This window comes from Lissotriton vulgaris, chromosome 1_1 (genome assembly GCF_964263255.1).
Source record: "Lissotriton vulgaris chromosome 1_1, aLisVul1.2, whole genome shotgun sequence".
NCBI classification, from domain to species: Eukaryota; Metazoa; Chordata; class Amphibia; order Caudata; family Salamandridae; genus Lissotriton; species Lissotriton vulgaris.
In genome coordinates, this window is record NC_141685.1 from 1,740,448,976 (window position 1) to 1,740,475,053 (window position 26,078).

The window sequence follows — 26,078 nt, forward strand, 5'->3', positions numbered from 1 at the left end:
GAAGAGGTTTGAATTACGAGCATAAGTGTTCCTAGAAAAGTCATTTGTGTCTTAAAAGCACGTGTCACTGTGCTCCTGTGCAGTTATTCCACAGAATCGCGAGAATATCCAACAATATTCAGAGGCAGACAACCCGAGAGAGCGTGCAAGACAGGGGTGTCCGTATGGGGCACTGGGCTTGCCCCGGCAGGCTGGACGGGCGGTGGGGCTGGTTTTGTTAATAGGGGCTGTTTCTGTAGCAGTGCAGCAGTTTTGAAAGCACCTGCTGCAGAGTTCCTGGTGTATCCAGTAGTTTCTAAAGCAACAATAAGATAACTCTGGTGATTAATGATGAGTTCATAAGTTATTATCATAATCTAGCACAGTGGGCTATGAAGTGTCATCAAATAACTACATGCGAAATACATAGCACAGGCAGGTTAGAAAGTTATATTTTGTTTTCAAGTCTTACATTATACTAAAAAGGGTATGTTTGGGTAGAAATACATTCGTATTCGTAGAGTCAACCCTAATCACCCTGTTATGCTCTGAATCCTGGGCTCGTGGTTCCCCACACCACACACGCTTAAAAATGCCTACCAGTATTAATGGCATTTGAATCCTGCACCTTGTATTTCCTTTTCTTTGTAACATTTGCTACACACTGATTTATACACTTATTATTCGTTGTCTCTGTATTTGCATGTGATGTTAAGTGCTCCGATACCCTAAACTAGTATGGACGGCACTATAAAACAAATGGGAGAGAGAGGCTATGGAGAGATGAGAGGCACTGTTTGAGGCTGATAAAGAGGGAATAATTAAAGAGCCCCCAATAAAGATTGTTGAAACCCTCCTTATAGTGATCAGGCCCACTCGCTGCACTCACTATGCACCATAAGGGGGCTTGTCTGACATCATTTGCCAGGACTGCTTTGGGTCCCCAGTCTGTAATTGGGGGCCTGCAGTGAGTAGGCAGATTCCCCTTTTGGATACTACCTGTTGAATGCAAGGCAGATGTGAGGAAGGCTGATGTGGCCTGTGTGTGTGTGTGTGGCCTGTAGAAAACTCTGACTCAGTCCTGCCTGTGCTAATATGAAACAGCCTATCTGCAAATCAGTCCAGGGTCAATGCACAACAAAAAGTGAATACAAAAAACACAATTTCAAAACAGAGGCAATAAATTAAAGTATTAGGTAAAGGGTTTGGGGAGCGGGCAGTGTGTGTTGGGACTACAGACTTTGGGTGAGAGTGGAAGAGGGGGGAGTTCACCCTCTCTGTGAAATAGTGATAATTTGCCAGATACCATTAAGTGACAAAATAAATACACCTTAACAGAATAAAGGGACAGGCATAATTTTACCATTATTTGATTCAGGTTCGAGTAGTCTATATGTTATTTAACTCAGAGTTTTTCCTTTGATGTTTGTGATAGGTGTTATTGAAGATAGCTCTATGACATAGATGTGGAACATTTTCTATATGCCCAGAGTTACAACCCCATGTACTCCCATTCCCTGCCATCTGCTCCAGTTTCTACAGGGCCTCTCCCAGAATCTTTTCCTGCCCTGTGATGGAATATCAGAGTGTATACCTTTATAGCTGTAAGTGGGCGAACACAAGCAGGACTGAAATCGTTGGTGCCAAAAGATAGCGGCATAAATTAAGGAATGGCTCTGTTTCATTGGCCTCCCTCACTCTTCCCACTTCTGGTCACCTTCTCGGAGCTGCATGCATTCAGAGCACTGTGGTGAGCACCAATAAACTCAAAAGCATAACTTACTGCTGAAGTGCATAAGCAACGAAAAAGCAGGCCTATGGTGCCCTAATACACAACAAATGAAGGACCCTACCTATCCTCAGGATGCAACCAGCATGTGTAGGGACAGATTTACAAGCCCCTTGCACCACCAGTGCGTCACATTGCATGACGCACCAGCGCCGCAACCTGCTGAGTGATATTTACAAGCACATGTAAAGCCACCCTGAGTGACTTTACCTGTGCTTGTAAATATCGCCCCTTTTCACGCAGCACTGTGCGTGTTAAGGGCATGACATGGGTGTTGCTGTGGGTGTTTCCATGAAACACCCATGTCCACTGAGGCATTTCCAGATTTACGAGGAATAGTAAATCTGGAAATGCGTCAGAATGCTATGCCACCCCCTAGAGGTGGCGTAGTGAGGTGCAATGAGGAGAAATTGTTTTTTTTCCTCTTTCAATGCGTTTTGCATTATGCAGCACACATTGAAAGAGGAAATCACCTCAAGTTATTGTTTTTGTGCAGGTAGGTGCCCCTTCCTGCACAAAACAATCTCCCCACGACGCAGGCATCCTTGCACCATGGTGCAAGTGTGCCGGTGCATGGCAGCAGTTTGTGCGCCAGGCCAGGGGGAGGCACAGAGATGCAACATATTGTTGTAAATATGTCGCATCCCTGTGCTTTGAAACTAACACAGAGTAGCAAAATGACTTGCAGCACTTCTCTGCATTATTTTCTTGTAAATCTGCCCGGTAGAGTCTAGGAAAGCTTACAAAACAATGTTGTTCTGCCTGGCTGATGTAAACTCAGCTCTGTCAGTATGCAATACGTAGTCACTGTGCTGATGTTCCCATAAGTGGATTGAGTAGCCTGCCAATCTGTGATTAGACAACCATTTAATTTCATCCACATTTGATGTTATTTTTATGACGTAATTCTTGTACTATGCACATCTGTGATGGATACGGCCTGCCATGCAGAGTGTTGGGTTGGTTCTCCTGTCTTCCCCCATGCACTGGGTATAAAATATGCTGGAGCCTTATGAATGTTTCATTGCATCTTTCAGGTAGCAAAAGAAGAATTTTTTGGTTTTTATTGTAAAGTAAATACGGGTGCTCATTTCTTCATGCTTGATTCAGCTGCGCCCTTATTTCAGCATTGTCAATTTGTGTATACTATCATTACAACCTGCATGGTTCTGGGTGGTTTGGGTATTCCGTAATAATGTGTTGCAAACACATCCAACATGCATATTTGAGTTGATCTAGTCTCCATCAGGTGTATTAGAGAAGTGTGGCTCAATGATTAGAGCGGCAGACCCTGATGCAGAGGTCTAGCTTGGGACCAGGGTTCAATTCCCTGCCTCGGCGGGTCTTGGGCACAAAATTCCATGGACCTGATAATTCTCGCCTCGGCGCCTATTCCAATCATGGAGTCCCACTCTGGGCAATAACTTGCTTCATCTCCACAACGGCCCCCACAACGCTAAGGATGCCTGGCCTCCACCTTGGGGGTGCCCAGGAGTGGACGCCTCACAGGAAAGCCAGGATGGGTTCCACAGCTGTATTCGTACAAGCGCCTTGAGACCCTTATGGGTGAGTAGTGCGCTATACAAGTATCAATTTACAATTTTTATTACAGATTGAATCACTGCTACCTATATGCATGTATGGCGGTGTTGGTTGCACAAAAGTGAGTAAGACATGTAAGGTACACCGTTGTGGTTGTGCTTTGTAAAGGGATTCTTTGCTGTGTGGTTCGTACCATTCTTTAGTGTATGGTTTTGCCTGGAGTGCACATTTGCCTATAGACACGTACATAGCATGTATTCAGCCACTGAGTCAACACGGTGCAGCTCTGTTCCACCAAAATACCGAAATAAGACTTGGTGCAATGAATCTGTTAGTGACAGGAGCTGAGACATTATATAACCTTCTAGGAGGACATGTTTTTCCCCAAAGTGCCATACCATTGAAATTTACAAATTCACTTCTTCCCCTTCCCAGGGCGATGTCAATCCCTAGCATATGGGTGCCTTAATCTCAAGGTTTGGTGATGTCCTGTCAGGTCTGACCAGCAGGAACATGCACCACACCGTAGCTGAAGTGGTTCCGAGCACATGCAAAGGCAAGTATCATAACTACTGTTAAGTTACTGCTCTGCCAAGCAAGATTAATCGGGCTGCCAATGATTTCTCTAATGGTTCTGTACTTTTCTTACTCTACCTGCAAACTAAAATCTTGATTTTTAGATGTGGGTGTCCAGAGCAATGCTGTGCGGTGCAGGCTAATCTCTTCCAACACCCAGGACATCTGCCTAACAGTGACTGGTTGAAGACTAATACTGATGTCTCTATCTTAACCTATGACTACCAGATGACTTCATCTTACGGTGGACTCCGTGGGCCTCATTTATGAGGCCATGCGTCACTTTTACGCCGCCGGTGCGTCACTTTTTGTGACGCACCAGCAGCGTAAAAAATGTGCCTTGTTGAACCATATTTACAAAGTGATGCATCTAGGTAAATGCGTCACTTTGTAAACCCCAGCGTTACATTATACCTATGCCAGGTATAATGTATGCAGGGGGGCGTTCTGACGCAAGAAAGGGTCATAGAAGTGACGCAGTGAAATCTATAAGATTTCACTGCACCACTTTTAGGACACAAATGCGTCAATTTCTTACGCCTGCCTCACAGCAGGCGTAAGACTGACGCAGGCCTTTCACATGGGGCTTGCCCCATGTGAGAGGACACATTGCTGGAGTTGCGTCACTTTTGTGACACACTCCAGCAATGTGTCAGAAATACTGACGTATCTGTAACTCCTTGCGCCAAGATGCGTCATACTGTAAACATGACGCATCATTGGTGTCGCAAGCAGGGCGCCGTGAAAAGTGACGCATCGCTGTTTTCATGCAGCGATGCGTCACTTTTCGTAAATGAGGCCCCATGTTTCTAGTCCCAAGCTTTTATTTATCAATATCTTGTATTGTGGGAGGTGTAGTCTCGGTTCATCTGATATTAACCATTGTACCACATTACAGGAGTTTATAAGAAAAGGCTAGCATCACAAACCTAGGGCCCAAATTATGAACTTTCAGTTGGGGTCAATCGGACGCTTTCCGGAGCATCTCAGAGTTGCAACAGTTACTTTATTCTAAAGTCACAAAGATTAATATTAGAGGAAAACCAGAGACGCCTGGTGCATTTGAAAGAATTTGCAAAGATATTTTTGTGCATTTTTAAGATACTCAGGCATTCAATGGATTGTTCCATTGTAAGTTGTTAGGACAACGGTATAGGGACGCCTAAGAAAATCTGAGTTGCTATTGAGCATCTTGTACATTGGCCCAGAGGATCTCTTTGAAATATTGCCTGTGGTGCTCCTGGTGAGGAGAGCATCCCTAATCACACCTAACGACCATCCCTCTCTTTGCCCATTTGCTGAGCCTACTAGCTCCAGATTCTATTATTGTTAACATGTCCCTTTCTGTCCTCCTGACTGCGATTTGCTGCCAGCCTACACAGTTTTCACTCAAAGGCTTTCTGTCCTTTAGTGTGTCATGCTAGACTTTCCATTGACCAAGATGTATTGAGTCTGGGCAAGAAATAGCCTCTTGCCAATGTCCAAGTCAAAATTATGCCTTTACATGAAATGGGAAAAGCTATGCCCTTTTGCAATCCTATATAATATCACATTAATAAATACCGTAAATACACACTTACTATACAGAAAAGAAGATCGCGAAGGTTTAGTGTACTCCAAAATGCCGAAGATGTGCTGACATTTTTTTTTATAATGAGACCTTTTTTAGATGGAACATACACTATCAGATCCTCAAATCAGATACTAACTGCTTTCAATAATATAGAAAGTCCAAAACCGTTAAGGCTGACCGCCAGAGAGGATAGCTTATAACTATTTTTGCACAAGCCTGCTCTCGAGGGAAATGAAGCACCATACAAAAATGTAAACAACTAACATAAATTGAGTGTACAACATATGGAGCCCTTAAACATACAAAAATCAAAACGAAGAGTGAAGAGGAGAGAACGTAAGCAGACAAAAGGCATTAACCAGAATGCAAAGGGAGAAGTCAGTTTTTCAATGTGGATTGAATAGTGTGAGGAGGGATTTTAAGTACAGGTTAGCTCATCTGTAACTTTTAATCTTTAGGCATATTCTGAGAAACCATGGCTGCACTTCTCAGCTTCCTTCAGTAAGCAGTTTGCAAGGTAATACACAAACGTTCTGCACAAACACCATACGTCTACTAAAATGATGAATTTATAGTCCAAACACATACTATTGGAGAGGAAGTCCATTTAATGAGAATCAGATTCGTTTAAGGGGCATGTGATGTGGCAGAGGGTGAAACCGAAGGGTGGTCCAATTCGAGGTTATGTGTTTCAAGAATTTTGCCCTTCAGATCATTTGACTAACGAGTGGATATATCTCATTAGAAAGATGTTACACAATTGTAGTCTCCACATCGGTTGTGGATACGACATTTACGAATTTACATAAAGGAAGAAAACTGATTGAGTTTAAGGAAATAAATAACCCACTCGCCACTGAGAGAGTGGAGGGAAAGACCAGAATCTGGCAGACATTTTAGGTGTCATGAATGTGACTACAGTGGAAGAAGGCACATCTCTTATGGCAAGCAGAGCAAACCAGACCCAAACCTGTTAAAAGGAATGGTTAAAAGACACAAGAAGCAGTACCTACCTGAAGGGACATTCAACCGGTTATCAGCAGAAGACACCCTTGATGGAATATAGTTTGAGATATGTCGGTCATGCACTAGTAAAAGGAGATTTGCTGCCAGATCTTAGAGTGGTTCCTAAGTTAAACATCAGAGGTGGCAGGCACATTTTCTGGGGCATACATTACAAGTTACAGGGAGTGCGAGTGTTTAGTGGAAATATACGTGAACTTTGAGGCAGCACTTTAAAAACAGTAGGACCACCTCAGTACCTTATTCCCATAGCGATGTAAGAAGGCAAAATCAAAAGTGTTGCCCTTAGTTGACCATGTGTGCTATAACACACGAAAAATGGACAAGTAGTGACCAGCCCATCTCGTGCACAGAGAATATCATTTACAAACAGATGAAATCTTGATCTCATACGGGTCAAGTATGTTGCAGTAGTGAATGTGTTTTTTGAGCTAAATGGTCCGCAAAGAGGATATTGGTCCTCAAAGGCAAAAGCAGAGCTAAGGAATGGGATGGGGTTATGAAGTATGGATATTTGGCATTTCTCTAAACTTAAAGGAAAAGAGCAATACAATCAGCATTGATAATGCTAAGTAACAGAAGGGATTGGCTCCGTGGGGGTGCATCTTGGGGTGACAAACCATGTGGTATCTTTATATGCAGATGACACATCAGTGTTTGCCCGAGAACCGGAGCAGTCGGTACCTGTTGTTATCAATATTCTGCAGGATCTTGGGACCTTCTTGGGGCTCCATATACACCTGAGGAAATCTAAATGGAACCCCATGGGAAAAATGGCCGTGGGGCCAAAGGAGGAGTTGCCTGAGGTGGGTCTATCATGGGCGACTGAAGGGACAAGGTATTTAGGAATCAAACCAGCATACACAGCCTCATCCTAATTGAACCGTAATAAAGGAAAAGTCATAGAGATGCTACGAAGCTCTACACGTTTCTGGAGGGACCTACCCCTATCGCTAATGGGAAAGTCCTTCCTAGATGTCTTTATACAATGCTAAACTCCTTATATGAGATCCCTTGCCATTAATTCCGGATGCTGTAGGGGCTGATGATGGACCTTCTGTGGGGACCCAAACGGAAAAGGGCGAGACTGCGAACATTGCAGAGTGCGTGGGTCGGAGGAGGTCTGGAGATGTTCCACCTGGAACTATATTAAATGGCATCCCAATTACAGCACGCAGTCCACTGGTTGGACAAGGAAGAGAATTGCCAAAACAATTACTGTGGGTTACATGTGGGGGCCAACTCCTCCCTGAGATCCTGATGCTGGGGTCTGGTTAATCTTGCACCTATATCGCTAGCTCTGGAAAGATGACCCGTGGGAAACTCTTCTCATCCTGAAAAAATGGGAGACTATCATTGGGAAGCCTCTAACTGCCCCGACCTGGAAGAAAATTCATGAAGGAGTCAAAGCTGCAAACACTAATGCACGTTTTAAACTTATTCACTATAACTTTATACACCAGACCTTTCTCACCCCGCAGACTCTGAGCCGTATTTACCTGGAATGTTAAAGGCGAATGTTCTAGGTGTGGAGATAAAGACACAGGGGCTGGTTTACAAACCCCTTGAGTCACTGGTACGTCACTTTTTCCCATGTTAAAAGTGATGCATAATTGGCGAAGGGGCTTAAGAATAAGCCCCATGGACTTTATTCACATGGTATGGGCATGCCGACAGCTGACCACACACTGGGCGACTGTCCTGACTCGACTGAGGGAGGCCACGTAGTGGGCAATTGCTTAAGAAATAAGGCCGGTGCTGCTAGGGCTGGTTCCCACCCACAAAAAAAGAAAGCTGAGTAAAATATTTCTTCGGCTGGGTTTGGTCTTGGCAAAAAGATCAATTGCGATAGCATGAATGGCGACGCACCTCACCTCCGACTGTAGAGGCCTGTTTGAGAGATATGGGTGAATGAGCAGTGGAAATCTTTGACCGCCAGCCCCACAGACATCAGGCCCCTCAGACATTTAAGGCAGGCATTCATGATTTCATGTTTAGGCACCAGGGTGGTCCTGAACAGACAAAAAATTTTAATTATTCCCACATACTCAGAGAAATGAGAGGCAGACTTTCAATTAGTCTAATTGAACAAAGTATGTCAATTCCCAGAATGCAAAGACTGGTTAAAAGAAAGCCCAGGCTGGAAACCTGGGGACAGATGTACGAAGCATTTTTGTGGGCGCAATTACTCTGGTTCAGAGTTTGTGATCAATACAAATGCTAATTCAAATGTTCTAAACCAATTTTTGGTCAGTAACTTTTTTCTGACTCCAAAAATGGATTTTGGAATAGATAAGTAATGCTATTCAGAAGAGGCATGTTGTAGGCATCCCTCCCAAACAGCAATTCCTGTCTATTTGTATCAATGGTTTAAGGCCAAGATAGTGGCCGTAAACCATTGAAAGTTACAGACACCCAAGTTGGGGTGGAGTGGTAATACATTTGCAAAAGGGACCCTTCCCCTTATGAACGTCAAAATAACTTTGTTGTAAAACTCACTCTTTATTGTTCTGTGAAACAATCCAAATTTGAACCTATAATTGATAAAAACTCTGCAGCCAGTATGGTAAAAAGGAAATAAGCTTGTATTCTAGCTCACACTGACTTAATGTCTTCATAAGTCCTCGGCTTTGTCTTTAAATCTATTCATGGTAGAGACCCAAATCGATATTACATTAAATACAGCTATACACAGTATTAGAAATATGAATAAAGTTGTTTTATCAAAGAGACTGTAGTGCAAAAAGATTGCGGTCCAGTGTCTTCAGGACTAGCTCATTGGGGGAAGGGGATTATTTAGAGTTTGGCGGGCAGGTTACTCTGCCCTGTCCGTGGGTTTTGTCCACTCTAGTTAGAGTCAGGGGAACCATGATATTTCCTTTGGAGGAGTCCCCAAAGGTTAAAAACATAGACTGATGGTCCATGGACATCAAGTTCCTCGGACTTTCCACCCTGTTCAGGTTAGGTGTTCTGATGTATTTTCTTTCCTTTTCGGACCACCAGGAAAAGCCTGGCGGTCCTGAACATTAACGAAAATATCTCCACACACCTTGGAAGAAATCTCCTAAGGTGTCAGTCTCATTAGTATTGCATTTTTCTCAACACCAAACCCTACTTTGGTAATTTGTTTGTGAAAAGCAAATGTTTCTTTAGCATCTGCAAGAAACATGATGGTGGCTGGGCAAATGTACAGAGGAGTCACTATGGCGGTGGTTGCTCTGAAGGCACAAAGATCTCTGTCAGGCTGGTGGATATCTCTAAATATGATGGGCGGCGATCATCCAAGGTGGGGGAGTGCATAACCTCTGCCACTCTGTCAAATTGCCCACCATATTGAGAGATATCAGCTAGGCTGGATAGACAGCATAGCAGGTCCCCCACTAAATTCAAAATAACCCCCTAAGTAGCCAATGACTACTCTCTACTGACTTTGCACCCCTGGCAGAGGTCTGCACACCATATTTGGAGATACCTGCCGGAGAGGTGGAGATCTGTATGCCTCCAGCAGAGCAGACATGGGATGGTTCCAATTAAGGTGTTGAAGTTTTGTCTACCATGTGCCGAATTTAAGATCTCATTATGCAAAGTATTTTTGTTCTGGAAACAAATTTCCAAAGTGGGAGTTTGTTATTAGAAATCAAATGCACAATAGCCCAATACATGAAGAGTTTTATATATTAGGGACCGCTTGATCAAATGTAGCCATGGCAAAAGAAAGTATTTTATCTTTCAGGGGCAACATCAATCCACACTATGGGGTTTGGGACAATTTAATTTGGGCTTCACAGACAGTGCTAGTGTAATACAGAGCCAATCCATCAATGGATATCATACCGACCAACTCAGTTGTGTCTGCCTGTTCAAGAGACTGACTTTCCAGGACAAAAAATTGTAAGTTCAGTGCTTCAACTAGTGAAGATCTGGAGCCTTTAAATATCAGGTAGGAAGAGTCCTATTGGGAAAGGTCTTTAAAACGTGCAACATTGTCATTTTATAATTCCCCAGATTACATACCCGAGTTGCCAACAGACGAATCCATCTCGGACCGTTTTGCAAACCGGCTAGACAATAAAGGCAGGCAACTACCAGTGGCGTCATTTCACCAACATTATTGGGGTAGAATGAGTAACATCACGTGGCCTGTGACACCCAATGACATCAAACGACATTACACCACACAGCCATTGACTTTGATGACAGGCCAATGTATTGTATTTTTGAAGCAAATTTATTGAAAACTAGAGGCTGTTGAACGTTGACAGCGATTAATTAGTTAAAGACAACCAGTCTACTAAAAGTACAAAAAATAAATGGTCATATTTGACAGATTCGTGGTCACATAGGTTTGATTGCAGAAAAGCAGGCCAAAGGGATGCACGAAGCACGAAAGGGGTAGCAGGCCAATCTGACCAAAAATGACAATATTCATGGAAACTAAATACTTTTCGTGGCACCATGAGCAAACACTTAATGTAGATGCTACAAAAAATCTTCACTTTGAACTGCTCGGCATAGTAAGAAGAACCCCAGCTAATTTCTACATTTAGAAGCAGTTTTCCACTGGGCCAGCAAGGATTATTTTGGTGGCAGCGATCGTCGTCAAGACTACACATGAGCCGCGCGGTTGTAATAGCGGGGTTGAAATAAAAATGTTTGACCTGTTGGTGTTAGCAACTCTAAAAATACAGATTAACATCTGTTTTTCATCACAGCAGGAGCCAGGGACGCTGCCGTGTGAAGCTTTATCACTAGCACAGGTTGTGCCTGTGATTTGTGAACACAGGGTAGCTCTGAATGCAGCTTCCAAAGAACAGGGACAGGCTGCTCAAACATATAGACCTCTCTTTCCTTAACGATTAGTCACCGAAACTCCGGCTGTTTAACACGAAGTTCCCATGAGTGCATACTCATCACGCACTGCATGCACCGTATTTTGGTAAATTGTGCAAAATGTTATTTATTTAAATATGTCTGTGAACAATGCAAAATACATTACATGTGGTGCTAACATTAACATCGTGCAAATGACTGGTGACAAATTAATGACTGGTGACTAATTAATGACTGGTGACAAATTAAAATCCTGCTGACAGTTTCTTCCACCGATGGATTCAAGAACTATCAACACAAATCTGTTTATGTGGCACTTCCGGTATCATAGGCAAATACCAATATTGGCTCCACGAACGTGTTTAGTGATATGGCTCCTGATCTCTTCGACGAGGGCATTGGGTCCTCTGCACTCAAAATAAGCAGCCATCAATCATGCCTCCGTGTAAACAATGCAGATAGAGCAAGCAGGCACTGCACCGTGGCCCAAAAGACAAAGGGACTTCTGGAATAGAATTCAGCTCTGTCTCAAATATTAATACACAAGGCTTTATTTAGAATTATGTAATAACACAATGCTTGCGGTATGACTCTAGACACCAGGTCAATATATCATAAATGAAGCAATGGCTCACTTAGGGACCGGCAGTGTATAGTATGTGAGATAGGATTAGAGCATAGGGATACCTTTTACAGCAAGCAAAAAGTGACAGTTGCCCCCCCCCGCCCCCCCCCCCCGCTTCTCCCGGAAATGACATCATTTCCGTTACTGGGACTTTCTGGCCTCTCTGGGCCTTCCCCGGAAGTGATGTCACTTCCGGGAGATCGTGTGACCGTGTTGTAACATTACCTTGGCCACTTCCTAGTCACGTGCTTCTACAATGTGTTTAGGGGCTATGCAGAAGCCCTCAACCAACCAGAGCCCATGGAGATCAGGTGAACATGATGCTTCGAATACATATAAGGAGCCCCTAAGCAGGGTACGCCAAACCCAGGAGCCACCTTTCAAAAAAAGATCGTCGGTCATTATGAGGAAATACAGCCCCTGATAGTGGTTTGAACACTATCAATAGATATTAACGTAGCCTGATCCCACTGGCAATGGAGCAGAACATGCAGCAGTGCAACCTTAAAGAGGGTGGTCACAACAACACAAGTTTTGATGAGGAGGTCTCCCAGCGGTTGGAAATGTTCAGCCTCAAGGATTTGTCGGTGCTGATGACGAGCCAGGGCTCGTCATGCAGCACGGTGCTCGCGTGCTCATGACGAGCCTGGGCTCGTCATGAGCCGTGGAACGCTCACCCGTGGGGCTAATTCCCCCGCTGTGCTGAGCGTTCCATTGCGCGGGCCGGTTCATGACGAGCCCAGGCTCGTCATGAGCACACGAGCACCGCGCTGCATGACGAGCCCTGGCTCGTCATCAGCACCGCGGCGCCGTGCGCGGCCCCCCTCCCCCCGCACCGCGGGGGAATTAGCCCCGCGGCGAAGGGGTTAAGGGCTCCAGCAGTGACAGCGAAGCTTCTAATAATGATGCAAATGCTGGAAACAATTTCATCAACATACAAGATTGTGAAGAATTTATAACCATTCCTAACTCACCAGTCATGGAAGATATGGTTTTAAGTTCAGCGATGGGTTGTGAGTATTCAGAAATGAATGGCGCACAGCAGGTAGTGGTTGAGTAGTCGCGGAAGGGTAGTGCTAGTTGGTCCTACCTGTTCAGAGAAAACCCAAAACTCTGAAACCAAAGGGTGGGGAAGTTAACCCTTCTGATAAGTAGAACGACAAGTCAAGTGCACACAACAAATGTAATGATATGAGTGATCAGAGTCAGACCTTAAGGATAAGATTACACACAAGTGTTCTTTCTATCTTTTTTTAATGGGTATGTGGATGGTCCTCCTATCAAAGGAGACCCACGGAGAAAGAAACCAGCCGACACGTGTTTCGTCAAATCGGGTGTGTACCCGTGACTCTTCAGGGCTGAGAGCGTGTGTAGAAACGTTTTATCGGGGGACCGGTGATAATACCAACCTGGTCCTAGTCGGGTGTATTGGGCCAAGTATAAGCACAAAAAATGTGCAACGAGTATGAGAGGCTGAAGGATAAACAGCTCTTGTTTCAAATCGAGGCGGGTATTGCCGTATCCGGCGAACCTTGCGTGTTACATCGGCATACAGCCGTTTTGTTGCATTGATAGTAGGCAATACCTGCCTCTATTTGAAACAAGAGCTGTTTATCCTTCAGCCTCTCATACTCGTTGCACATTTTTTGTGCTTATACTTGGCCCAATACACCCGACTAGGATCGGGTTGGTATTATCAGCGGTCCCCCGATAAAACGTTTCTACACACGCTCTCAGCCCTGAAGAGTCACGGGTACACACCCGTTTTGACGGAACACGTGTCGGCTGGTTTCTTTCTCCGTGGGTCTCCTTTGATTGGAAGATATGGTGTTTCTGTAGGAATTGGCTCCGGAGGCTATCGTCGCGCAACAGCAGTGCCCAAACTCAGACACCGGTTAAGCCTCAATGGACCTCAGCGGCTCTCAAGATTTCAAAGCAACCAGACGAAAATGACGAGGTTAGTAAAAATTGGTATAGACACTTACTTATGACATATCTATGGCTATATTTTATTTTGAACTAGCAGTCTGTCTCTCTTTCTTTTTGAACCATAGAAAGGATCAGCAAAAAGAGCCATGGTAGAGGAGATGCCGCCAAAGGTTAACACCACAAAGTTTTACTGCTTATGCTGTCAGACTAAAAGTTCCAAAATCCAAAACAAAGAGCCAACTATGAAATGTGTTTGTACCTATAATATCGCAGATTCTGAAAAGAATGCTCCAGGCAAACCCTACAACACCATATGGGCTGTGAAAGGTTTTGCTGTGATTGTTGTGAGTTCGTGTGTCAAATGTGACTATTATAACCTCTGTTACAGCAATTAAACTAATGATCCACAGAAGGAGGCTCATGAGTGTCTATACAGCTCATTCACTTCAAGAACAGTCCGTCATTTATGGAGCTTGCTAGACCCGAACAAAGTATATAAACTGTTAAGGTTGGTGTATGGTTTGTCCGAGAAAAAGAAAAATGTCCACCCTGATATGATTAAGGTGTTGTCGACCACTCTCAAAGAGATCCAATGCTCAATCAAGCTAAGCTCAAAACTTTGTTGTATGCAAGGTTTGTGTACGTATTTTGTTAGAAAGATGGCAGAAAGGCCTATAGAAAGACATATGGGCAATATTTATTTTAAAAATAGATGAGTTGGCTCTTTAGCCCCACGAAAACAGTTTTAAAATATGATGAGTTCCCCTTGCATACTTACTCACTTTTAGGACAAGCATCAAAAGTGCGCAAGATGCTTCTGAGTAACCTCAAGGATATGTATAGATGATTGGTATATGTGCTGCTTAAAGAGAGAATAGCTGAAATACAACCTGAAACGGTGCACCATCTGAAGCTCAGTGAGATGCCCTCGGAGATGCAATATGATAGACCAATGTGCACAGTGAACTGGTGTATCAATGCGTGGCTACCTATAAAGGATGACTATTGGAGTGCGTACAAATGCCATATGATGGACTTAATACTATCACTGATGACAAGTTAACATGTCGCCTTGGAGCTTCTTACCAAAGATTCAGATATAAAGGTTCTGTATTGTACGACAATCTTTTGAATGTCCTCAGAATCCTGAGTGTACAAAGTTACAGTAGGGGTGAGTGGGAAGTATTGTTGAGTCTATAGCTGTAAAAATATCAAAACTTGTGAAGCTGATTCAAATTATATGCTGGGCCCCTAGTAATGTATGTTGCATGTGCCATATTATGTATATGTAGTAAAAAATCTGAAAATTATCTACCAACTATGACAAGATGTGTATCAGGAAACTAAAGTATGGCCTGTTCATGTGTTGGTAATATTCTTTAGTTTTAATAAAATGCGCTTACACAATAGCATTGTCTTTCATTTCATTGGATGATGGAGCTGATGAAATTTTGGGGACGGGTTAAGGAAGCTTTATTACGATACAAGCCGGGTTGGAAGTGCAGAAGCTCTGTTTAGATGGGCTGTAGTTGAAAATGAGCCGGTAAACAGAGCACAGGTGAATACCTTGTTATCTTGGGAAGAGGCGTATTTACCTCACAGCAAGCCAGGAGGCATTTTAAGGGTAGACCAAACATTGTTAATCCGTAGCTAAGGTATCAGTGGCAGGCTGACATAATCAGTCTTCAAGATCTAGCCAAGCATAATAATGGAGCTTGATATATATTAACAGTAAAAGATGTATTGGCCTAGTACGCATTTGCAGAAGCGATAAGTGTAAAAGGGATACTAGCACCACCACTGCCTTTAATGGCATCTTCAGGAAAGGGCAAACCCCTCAAAAAATGCAAATCGACGCAGAAAAATAACTTTTTTAACAATTTGTTTCAGAAATTATTAAAACAACACACTGTTCATCATTTTGTAATGCACACGAAGGTAAAAGCTGCTGTATAGAGTGTTTTAACAGAACTTTAAAATCTAAGATGCGGAAATATTGATAACTACTCTCTGCCAGAGGAGTTTGTGGAGATTTGCCTACTCTGCGCTCCGTAGCGAACACGGAGGTTGGCAAAACTCCGACTCCGTGGCGGAGTGGAATTAGCCAGCCCCTCCCCCTCCCAAATTATTTGAAATTTGAAAAAGAAGGCACTTACCGGCGTGGCTGCTGCCTCCCCGGCCTGGCCGCTTTCCTTCCTGCTCCTCAAGTCCTTCTTCAATGAAAAAACCCTATGTTGTACGTCTTGCGCGGGGGAGGGAGCGGAGCTCCACTGAGTTTTTTTCAAGCTCCTTGGAGTTCCGTGTAGAGGCACTATGCTTGCTCCGCCCACCCTTAAAATATTTCACAGACTACAAGACCTACTGATATGTCGATGTTCTACAGGCAGTTTTAGATGTTTATAATACCAGTTATCACAGAACCATCAAAATGTCCACTATGGAGGTAACAACCAATAGTTCCTTAGTGGTGTGGAAAACAGTATACAGGAGCTGTTTCCCTGGCAAAGTAAAGAAACCTCTTTTAAAAGAAGGTGATCATGTTATGGTTTCAAAATTGAAAGGGCTACCAGCAGACTTTTAGCAACAAAATATTTATATTGGAGCGCGTAGAGCTTAAAGAAGGTATTTATATTTACAGTTTAAAGGACTACGATGGTGGAATGGTGCCTTGTACAACAAAGTGTTATAAAAGGTACCGGACGATCCCCCACGAGTGTACATGGTTTACAAGATTCTGAGATTGAAAGGTACTGGGTCAACAGACAGGGCTTTGTAAAATGGAGGGGGTGGCCCAAAAACTGTAACAGTTGGGTGCTGGCCAGCTCCCTGAAGCTTGTGTGAATATGGGGGGGGCGGGGGGGGGGGACTCACTTAAGGCAACAATATGGAGACAACCTAATTTTATATTACCTTACCATCCAATGTCTCAAAGGGCATGTTCTCTGACAGTCCATTGTGAAACTGGCTAGTCCTGTGGACCTAAAAGGGGCCTGGGTGCTAGTCCTAACCGAAATCCAGTACCCAAGAACATGGAATACAGTTACAATGCTCGAGGCCAAATTTACTATAAAGCATGATCAGGGCCCCCAGAGCATCCACACTGGCTTTCCTCACGGCTGTTACTCCAGCGTCTCGGCGGATGTTGAGGCCATCAACAAATCTTTAGCCAGCATGGAAACGTTTTAAAATATTCAGCTAGTATAAGATAACGTTAGAAAGAAGGTGTTTCTTAAAGCTCTAAATCCTGATACAGAGTTTAGCAGTACGGGTACGTTTAGAAGGGGTTTAGTCACAGTACATCATATAAAAAGCCAAGTTGAGTCGGACCCTACGTGCCCCGATATTAATGAAGGGTTCTATACACTCTAGGTGTATAGTGGCATTGTAGAGCCGCAGATGACCTGGACTACTTATTCACCATTGCTGAGATGTGTCCAGGTGAAGGGGAAAATAGCACAGTGATTAATATTCAATATATGAAACCTGACTACGTAGCAATTTCTAAAAAACATTTTGACATTATGTTGGTCGTGATCTTTGATGATCAATCTGAGTCGGTGTCCTTTAAGTACCAAAAAGTTATTGCTTCATTTAAGGGCGCAACACGACAACACATATTAAGAAGTCATCATGGTGATCATGAAAACGTACGGCCACCCTGTTTTGTACTGGGACTATTACAGACACCAAACCAGATAGGACCACCCTTCTTTCAAGGGGCCTCTGTAATATACAGGGCAGGACTTGAAGGTTTTTTCCATAGTTTGTTTAGAAGAGCTTTGTCTTTCTTGAGAAGAGGCTATGAAATTGCAAAACCCCACATTAAATCAGTTGCCTCGAACATTGCCCAGGATGTGGTGGGATCTGTGACTTCTGCTGTCACCGAACGCATGAACAAACAATCCCAAGAAGCAGCAAAGCTTGTGTACAGGCCAATCACAAGGAAGCAAAGATTTCCGAGGCATAGGGGCCTGCCGGCTCCCTTCATAAAAAGGAGACTTTCTTCAAAAAGCACTACAAAGATCTATAAGGTGGAAGAGAGTCTCGAAGAACAAGAGAACACCCGCTACCGTAAATATTTTTCAAACTCAACAACCTGAAACATGGCCTTCGTACATTGCGCAATGGGAGAATGTGCCAAATCAGAGTTAGACTTGTACTCTCTAAAGCCCACTCAAACCACTATCGAAAGCAGTCTTTTCAAGGAAGTATCGCCTCTAGCTGCTTTGAGGCTGTTGGGGATGATAGAGTTTTTTGTGTCGGGATCCAATAATACTCTGCTGAATCTTGTTTGTAAAATCGTAGAAGCGGATGGTGCCAACATACCGGCCGCCTCTAAAGTGGTGATGATCGCTTATTCCATTGCGACCATGTTTAAATAGGTGGATATTACCCTTGGCGATCAACTCTTTTTTTGTTTTTTTATTTTTTTGGGGGATAGGGAATGACCCAAACCTTTGCTTTATGCACAGGTCTTTTTTTATTTTAAATTTTTATTGGGAAAGTGTTACACGGAAGGACAAAATTCATCAAGTGGTTACAAAAGCATATTCAAGTCTAAAATAACAGTTGATATATTTACACAGAATCTACAATATATACTTTAGCGAAAGGAATAATAAATTACAGGTAAAAGACATTTAATTACAAAAACAAATCAATTCAGCTCATCAGATTCTTGAAGCCCTCCAGTTTGTTACAGGGGCCCAAAGACGCTCACCCTTCTCACGTTTTTTGATACCTTTAAATTTGTACAAACTTTACTCAATATTATGAATACCCAACAATCTGGATAACCACATCTGAAAGGACGGGGCAGTCGCATCCTTCCAAGTTGCAGAAATTAAAATTCGGAGTACTGCGACAGATATAAATAATTAAGGCCCTCTCGTCATCTCCCAGGCCCAACTTAAAGTCATTACCAAGGATCATTAAAGTAGGGGATAGATCGATGACATGACCTAGCAGCCCCTCCCAAAATTTCATAATCTCACTTTTAACATCATCCAACCGATTACAGAAAAAAACATATGTGTTATGTCAGCAGGGCTTTCATTGCATCTAGGGAAGTTGTCATTTTCCCTTATTCCCCATGCATGTAATTTAGCCGGTGTGTGGTACAGGTTAAAGATAGTTTTGTAATGTTGTGCTCGAAGATTAGAAGCCCGAAATATCTTTTTATTTAGTAGAAGGAAGAGATCCACGTCCACATCTTGATCATCAAGTTTTAAGGCCCAATTTGACTCTACCTTTTCTAAATCATCTTGAATTTGTTCAATTAAAGAGTCATAGATGATCTTAATCTTCTTACATCCTCTACGTAGTACCTCCAGCACAGGAAAGTCGGCATTCAATGAGATCTTAGGCCTAACCGCACCGATCGTACGAGCAACTTGACCATACAGCAGCCAGTGACTACTTGGAATGCCAAATCTTTCCTGCAATGCCTCAAATCCAAGGATCTTATCCCCTTCCAATATATCTCCCAGAGACATAGCCCCCAATCTCTTCCACTCCTGTAAATTTCTATCAGTTTTCAGATGAGGCATGAGGGACGAGTTAGACAATTGTACATATGTGTTAAACGTTGGGACCTTGAAAAATTTCATAATTGCTTTCCACACCTGCTAGGCTCCATATAATGTCTTTAGCCGAGTCTTTTTATAATAACCACGCTCCAACTCACGGTGCAGCAGCCCTAATGCCTTATCCCTCAGAAGCATCTTAAACATCTGAGGTGGCTCTCGTTCTTCGACTGGCTCTGGACCTATAGCGCCGGGTTCGGGCTGGATTAAGATTGTCATTTGAATCAAGAGACATGCCCAGTGATAAAGTCTTAGATTCGGGAGGGCCAACCCACCCCTTTCTTTAGGTAGGGACATTAAATTAGTGGAACGCCTTACACTTTCATATTGCCATACAAATCTAATGAAGGTGGCTTCCAGATGTTTCATAATGTTGTCCTCTATTAGTAGTGGAACAGCATGGAACAGGTACTACACTCTAGGAAATATAGACATCTTCAATGCATTCACCCTTCCTATCAGAGACAGATGGAGCCCGTCTATTCTCTTTAATTCAGATTCTAGATTTTTAATTAGTGGTAAATAGTTCTCAGCGACAATCTTTTCCACACTGGCATTAATTTGAACCCCTAGGGAGGTTGCAGAATCAACAAATCTATGATCGGTTTTGCTAATATTCTTGGAGCAAATAATCTGAGTCTTTGTTTCGTTTAACAGATACCCAGACTCACTGCCGAACACTTTAGCCATTTCCCCCAAAATTGGGAGAGATTGTTGTGGATCAGTTGTTAACACTGAAAGATCATCAGCATATGCCAAGATTTTATTAGGAAACCCATTACAGAGCACTGGAGCTATTCTGGGACAGGCTAAGATGTTCTGGATAAGAGGGTCAATGTACAAAGCGAAAAGGATGGGGGATCTTGGCGATCAACTCATCACGCAAAGTGATAACATGTATGCCTAGAGAGACTACATCGAGAGTATTCTAAATTACAGCAGCAATGCCTTGGACACACAGCTTTCAGCAGGGCTCTTCTACAAGGATTCTAATGCATATTTTGAAATTGAGGAGCTGGATGGTGACAATCAAGGTTTTGTAGAAAAAGCAAGCTTTGCCGAGGGTAGTAGACACGTTGACCTCCTCAGGCGTATACTTCAGACCTTTTCTTCCAAGATAAACTGCTCATCAACTGTATTGATATTAAGATCAAACTTAACTGCAACAAGGACAAATTCTGTCTCATCAGCGGGGATGCAGAACAGTATAAATGTCATACTGTCCGCTAGTTTGTTTGTAAAGAGAGTGAAAGTGTCCTCAAATGTCAGAATGGCTCACGGCGAAGGTTTACAGCTATCGAATGCGAAGTACATCATTGAAAGAGTAACTCTTAAGATATTCTGCATCCCAGCTGGTACCAGACTAATTCACTGAGACCCTAACTAGCTTTGGAGATGCTAATTTTATCAGGGAATATCTGGGCTTAGTTTTGATATCCGTGAAGGACCTGCATGACTCTGGAGTCATTGTGTCAAGAGAAGGATATGGGGAAGGCTACACGCTATTTGCTTTCTGACCCCTGACTTGGAAGACAGTGACCACTACAGCTTGATCAAAAAGTAAAATATAACAGCAGAAATACATTTAAGTCAGCCTTTGGCTGCAAACGTGAATATGGTTGTAACCTCTCTATTCAACAACGTCATTCAGATTAAAAAACGCCCAACAGATTTTTTTTGACTAGTTGTAAAATATTGTAAAATGGACACTGTTCAGATTCGGGATTTCTTAAATCGCCATAAATACACTAAGAAATACTTAAGGTGCTTTTCCAAGCAACATTGAAAAGGACCTGCACGCTCGTTTTTAACACATATCTGCACTACATGGAAGGAACTCACTGGGAGACCCTGTTTTTAGATAAAGATAAGGTTACAGTGTTTGACACCTCAACCACTTTCCCAGAGCATAGCATCTATATAAAACCTATATTCAAGTATGTAAAAAAAGCTGCTATGAAGGTGGAATGTCACAAAATACAGGTACAGGATTCTCTCACCATCATATGAGGTGAGCATTGTATATATTTATTAGTAATTCTTTAGAGGGCATGACATTTAGAATTTGTTTAAATCTATAGTTGAACAACCTAGTTAACAATGACAGTAATGTTATGAAATATATGAAAGAAAACTCTAGGTCTACATCAAGCATTGTTAAAACAGAATATGCAAAAGTGTAAGGCCGTGTAACTCCTCTTATGTATAATGGTGACTGTCTAAAATAAAAGAATAAAAATCTTGAATGCAGGCTTAGTATCTTTAAAGATTACAGAAACAGTTTGAAAAAGTTAAAAGGTTTATTTACAATTTTTTTTATAGTAAAAGCACCACGTTGATAAACTTACTTTAGAAATAAAAGAAGAAAAACAAATGTTATCAATGGCAAAGCTATATACAGGCACCAAATATACATAGGTTCAAAAGTCAGAAGAAACATCAGCCATCTGTTCATTTTGGACAATGTCACTTTTTTAAGTTGCAGAGGCAGAGCCTCAGTGCTCCATGAGGAGGATAGCCAGGGAAAGAAAGGGGATGTTGGTATCTAAGGGAGGAGGTTAAAAATAACAGGTGTTGGAGTACTTGGGGGCGCTGTAAGTTGGATCTTTCAAACTTTTAAGTAGCCACCTATGTTCAACATAACCAATGATCGTCGAAGGAATGTTGAGTTCCGCCGAGGCTCAAAGAAACTATTTCCAACCTCTAAGCGCTTTCTGGAGTACTAGTATTTTGCAGAGCATAAGATCTTTGACTAGGTCATACATGCTGGATCCAACAACCGGTTGATCTTTGTAGAGTGAATGCCTCTCTCATTCCATGAGGACAGTTCTTTGGAAGCTGACGTTTTACTTGGCAACATTTGCGTGGTCCCACTGTACCTTTGACTTCTACTTTTTGAAAGTTCTTCAACAATGATGATGGTGGTTCTTGAAACGTTGAAGGGAGTGGTGGAGACTGTTCAGAGTCAGAGGCATAAACAGCTAGATTCGTCATAGTCCCGTTTTGCGAGTCCTTAATAGCGATTATTAAGGAATCGCTATTAAGGACTTGCAAAAGGGGATTCATGTAGGAATCGCTAAATTAATTGCGATTCCTACACATTCCTTATTTGGCCCATAGGAATGAATGGGGAGTTATTCCTTATTTGCGATTAGCAATTTGCTCATCGCAAATAAGGATGCGATTTCAAGGGTGCCAGGGGTGTCCAAAGGACACCCTGTAGCACCCCTGAAATGTAATCTACATTGGTGTTGCGCACACACATGTCCAAAGGACATGTGTGTGTGTAACATGCAACTTAGAAAAATGCATTTAAATGCATTTTTCTAAGTTTTCGCTATTTACCACGAGGTTTGACCTCGCGGTAAATAGCGCCCAAAAATAGTGAATTCGCAATTTAAAAATGGTTAATGAATTGCATTTAAGGAATCTCAAATAGAGATTCCTTAAATGCAATTCCTCGCAAATGTGCGAATTCTTTATTCGCGATTTTTGCATTTGGGATGATGAATCCCAAATGCAAAAATCGCACTCGGAAAGGGCCAGATTCTCAGAATCTGGCCCTTTGCGAGCCCATTTTTCTTTGATGAATCTAGCTGATAGAGTCTACTTTTTTTCTCAGCATTCGACTGCCTGCAATATTTTTACAGGTTTTGAAGGGCGCCGGAGTAAAGACCTGCTTTGTTGTTAGGTTTTAAATCAGTACGGTTCAAAATGTCTTTAATGTAGGCATCCAAGGGCGTCGCCCATAAACGTCTTCAAATGTTCCAGCTGCTGCTGTGGTACCAACTACATCTTTTGGGCTTGCTCCATCAGCTCCCAGTTTGGAGGCTGCTAATTAGCGGTATAGCTACACCAAACAAAAACATATAAAACCTTCTAACTACTTTGCCAGTTTCTTAGAAATGAATAAGGGAAGCCCTTTTATTACTGAGATTTTTGATAAGGTGGCGCTTCTTCTTCAAAACACAGCATTGGCGCTCTGATATAGGGACATTACCTTTTAGGTTGTTTGGGGAGATTTCTGAAATGGCAGTCACTAAATCGGCCCAATCCACACACAGGATGGCCTTGCTTTGCAAGGGGTTAGCTGTGATTAGTATTTTTATGAGGGCTATATTACAACATAAAAGCGCCAACATGGCCGATACCGGGTATTATAAGGTCTAGAGATTGCAAATGTTACATGAGCCTCTTTAACAATTCTTTTTTAGGCTTTGTTTTAAGTGTGTAAGTGATGAAGAAATTGGGTGGGAAAATATCAGCACATAGTCTGTAGTCTTCTAGAGTATTGCGTTTCGGTAGCATTGTTAAAGGCTTCCAAGAAAAACTGTGTGTTTCCGGGACACACCTCCGGGACACACCTTTTTAGCTGTAATGAATATCTGTTGTTTGTCACTGAGGTTTTAAATAAAACCAGGTATGAGGCATTGAGAGCCATAGAGCGACTGCTCTTACCGTTGTAAAACAAGTTCTGCATGATGTAACATATACTTAAATTACAATGGTGTGAATATTGAGTGAAAGCTTTCTCTAACTGAGGGTGATCCCCACCTTCACTCATAGGATCGTCTACAATCACCATGTTTACAAGGCCTGTAGGTAACAATGCATTGTCTTTGAGATTATTCGGTATGCCTCTATAAATTTGATGAGTGGGAATGTTAACCCCTTCGATGCTCATGACGAGCTCAGCTCGTCATGAGGCACGGTTGAGCTGTGCTTATGACGAGCTGAGCTCGTCATGAACAATGGAGCTCAATAATATTCAGCACAGGAGGGGAAAAGCCATAGCAGCCAAGGTGTTAAGGACAGGTCCATATAAAGATCTTGGCATCATGAATAAAGCCAAACAATATTGTTAGGGGTTTGGGATAAAACACTTGCATTTTCTAATAGTTTCTTTATAAAATAGCTTTTGGCACAATTTGAGGGCCGTGCTAAAATGCAGGAGAACGGGTGCTGCAACCTGGTGCCCATAATCGGGGTTGCAAGACTCTAATGCACTTTCAATAACTGTATGGTAAGGTTTTGGAGTCTTCAGCTGGGACCCTTTTATCAAACAGTACGCTCAAGGTTTTATGCAATGTCTGGGTTGTAATTTCTCACAGTTTTTTGGACCAGACTATGCTAGGTTGTTTGACAGCAATTGTTTTATCATTTTCACAGTCACTCGAAGTAAAGTATTCATTCACCAGATCCTTTATACTGTCAAAATTGATTTTGAATGTGTTGTTAACATTAAAGTGAAGCCTATGACTTTCATACATACTGCATTGTTAGAAGTTCTGAAGGAATAGGTTTTGAGTCCAGATGGACTGAACTCGACTGTGTACTCACCCTTTTCTAGCTAGCTGGGCAAATTGCCTGAATAATCACCGAGTTGGGTGATATTCATCCCCTAATTTGCTCACAAAAATAACAGAGTCAGTATCATGATACAGAGTGACACAGTTCCTGAAGTTTATCCATCATATTGTAAAGCTCTAAACGAGCGTGAGCAGTTGTGACACAGGATATGAAGATGTTTATATTGTTACAAGTTGTGGGATACTAGTGTATTTCCAACACAGCACTGCAGTCCTGTCATTGATAAACTTGCATCTGGACACCTTGTAACATAGCAGAATAAAATATTTATACAGTTTGTCAAGATATACGATGATGGTCATGTTTGACAAGTTTGTACGTTGTGTGAATTTTCCCCATAAGGAATTGTGTGCAGTGCTTAGCTAGCTGTCATTTGGCGGGGTTTACTTAGATGAACTCGGGTCTCAAGCATATACCCTCATGAGCATAGTACTTATTGATGTATTTTTGCTTTGAGGCCTCATTAATGCACCATTCTGGAAACCCCAATGACACCTGCTTGTCTCTTAGAAATACGTTTAAAAAATCAGAAATGAGTCAGGATGTAGTTCTCTCAAAGTGCATAATTTTGTGTATTTTTCCTAGTCGGTATCCTTTCTCTGAGGCTGCCTGTACCTGAATGTTACACCTTGTCCCAGTGAGCACCCTTTGCTCATCAGTGTGTCTGCACTCGCTAGTCTCTTTATTTTCAGCTCAAGTTTGACCCAGGACGAACATTAGCTTACCATCAACTGTGTATGGTAGTACGGGGAAGTAAAGCCTACGGGTGGGTAGACTTCATATTTAACTAACCAAAAGTATTTGTCTATGGCTGTACTGTCCCTTTATGAAGCTGTGGTGACCTAAGGGGCATAACTTCATCTTATTCACAAATGGATACAGACTTGTGAATTCATAGTAATGTATTTTCTCACTGTAGGAGGCTGGCTTGGTATATGGTGAACACTTATTTAAAAGTAGCGCCCTGTACTAATCCAGACAACCCTGATGGTGATTTTAGTGGTCTTAGACAACCATAGAAAGCTCTCTGCGCAATAGCTGTGGAGAGCAGCTTTAGGACTTAGTCCAGAAGGAGTGTTAAGCAGCTTGTTTTAGCAGATCCAATCTTGCAGTGTAGTTTAAAAGAAAAAGAGCCACACAGTGTAGTTATAAAAATAGGTCCATTTATTACACAACACTCAGTAACACATTGGTATATTTCCTACCTGGAGATATCAACACAAATATACAAGAATACTTCAATTGCAAGAGGTAAGT

At 42.4% G+C, this 26,078-nt stretch overlaps 1 pseudogene; it reads left to right on the top strand.

Moving 5' to 3' along the window:
* Positions 1–14,012: 14,012 nt before the first annotated feature.
* On the top strand, positions 14,013–14,615 carry LOC147751131 (uncharacterized; annotated as a pseudogene).
* The last annotated feature ends 11,463 nt before the right edge of the window (positions 14,616–26,078 follow it).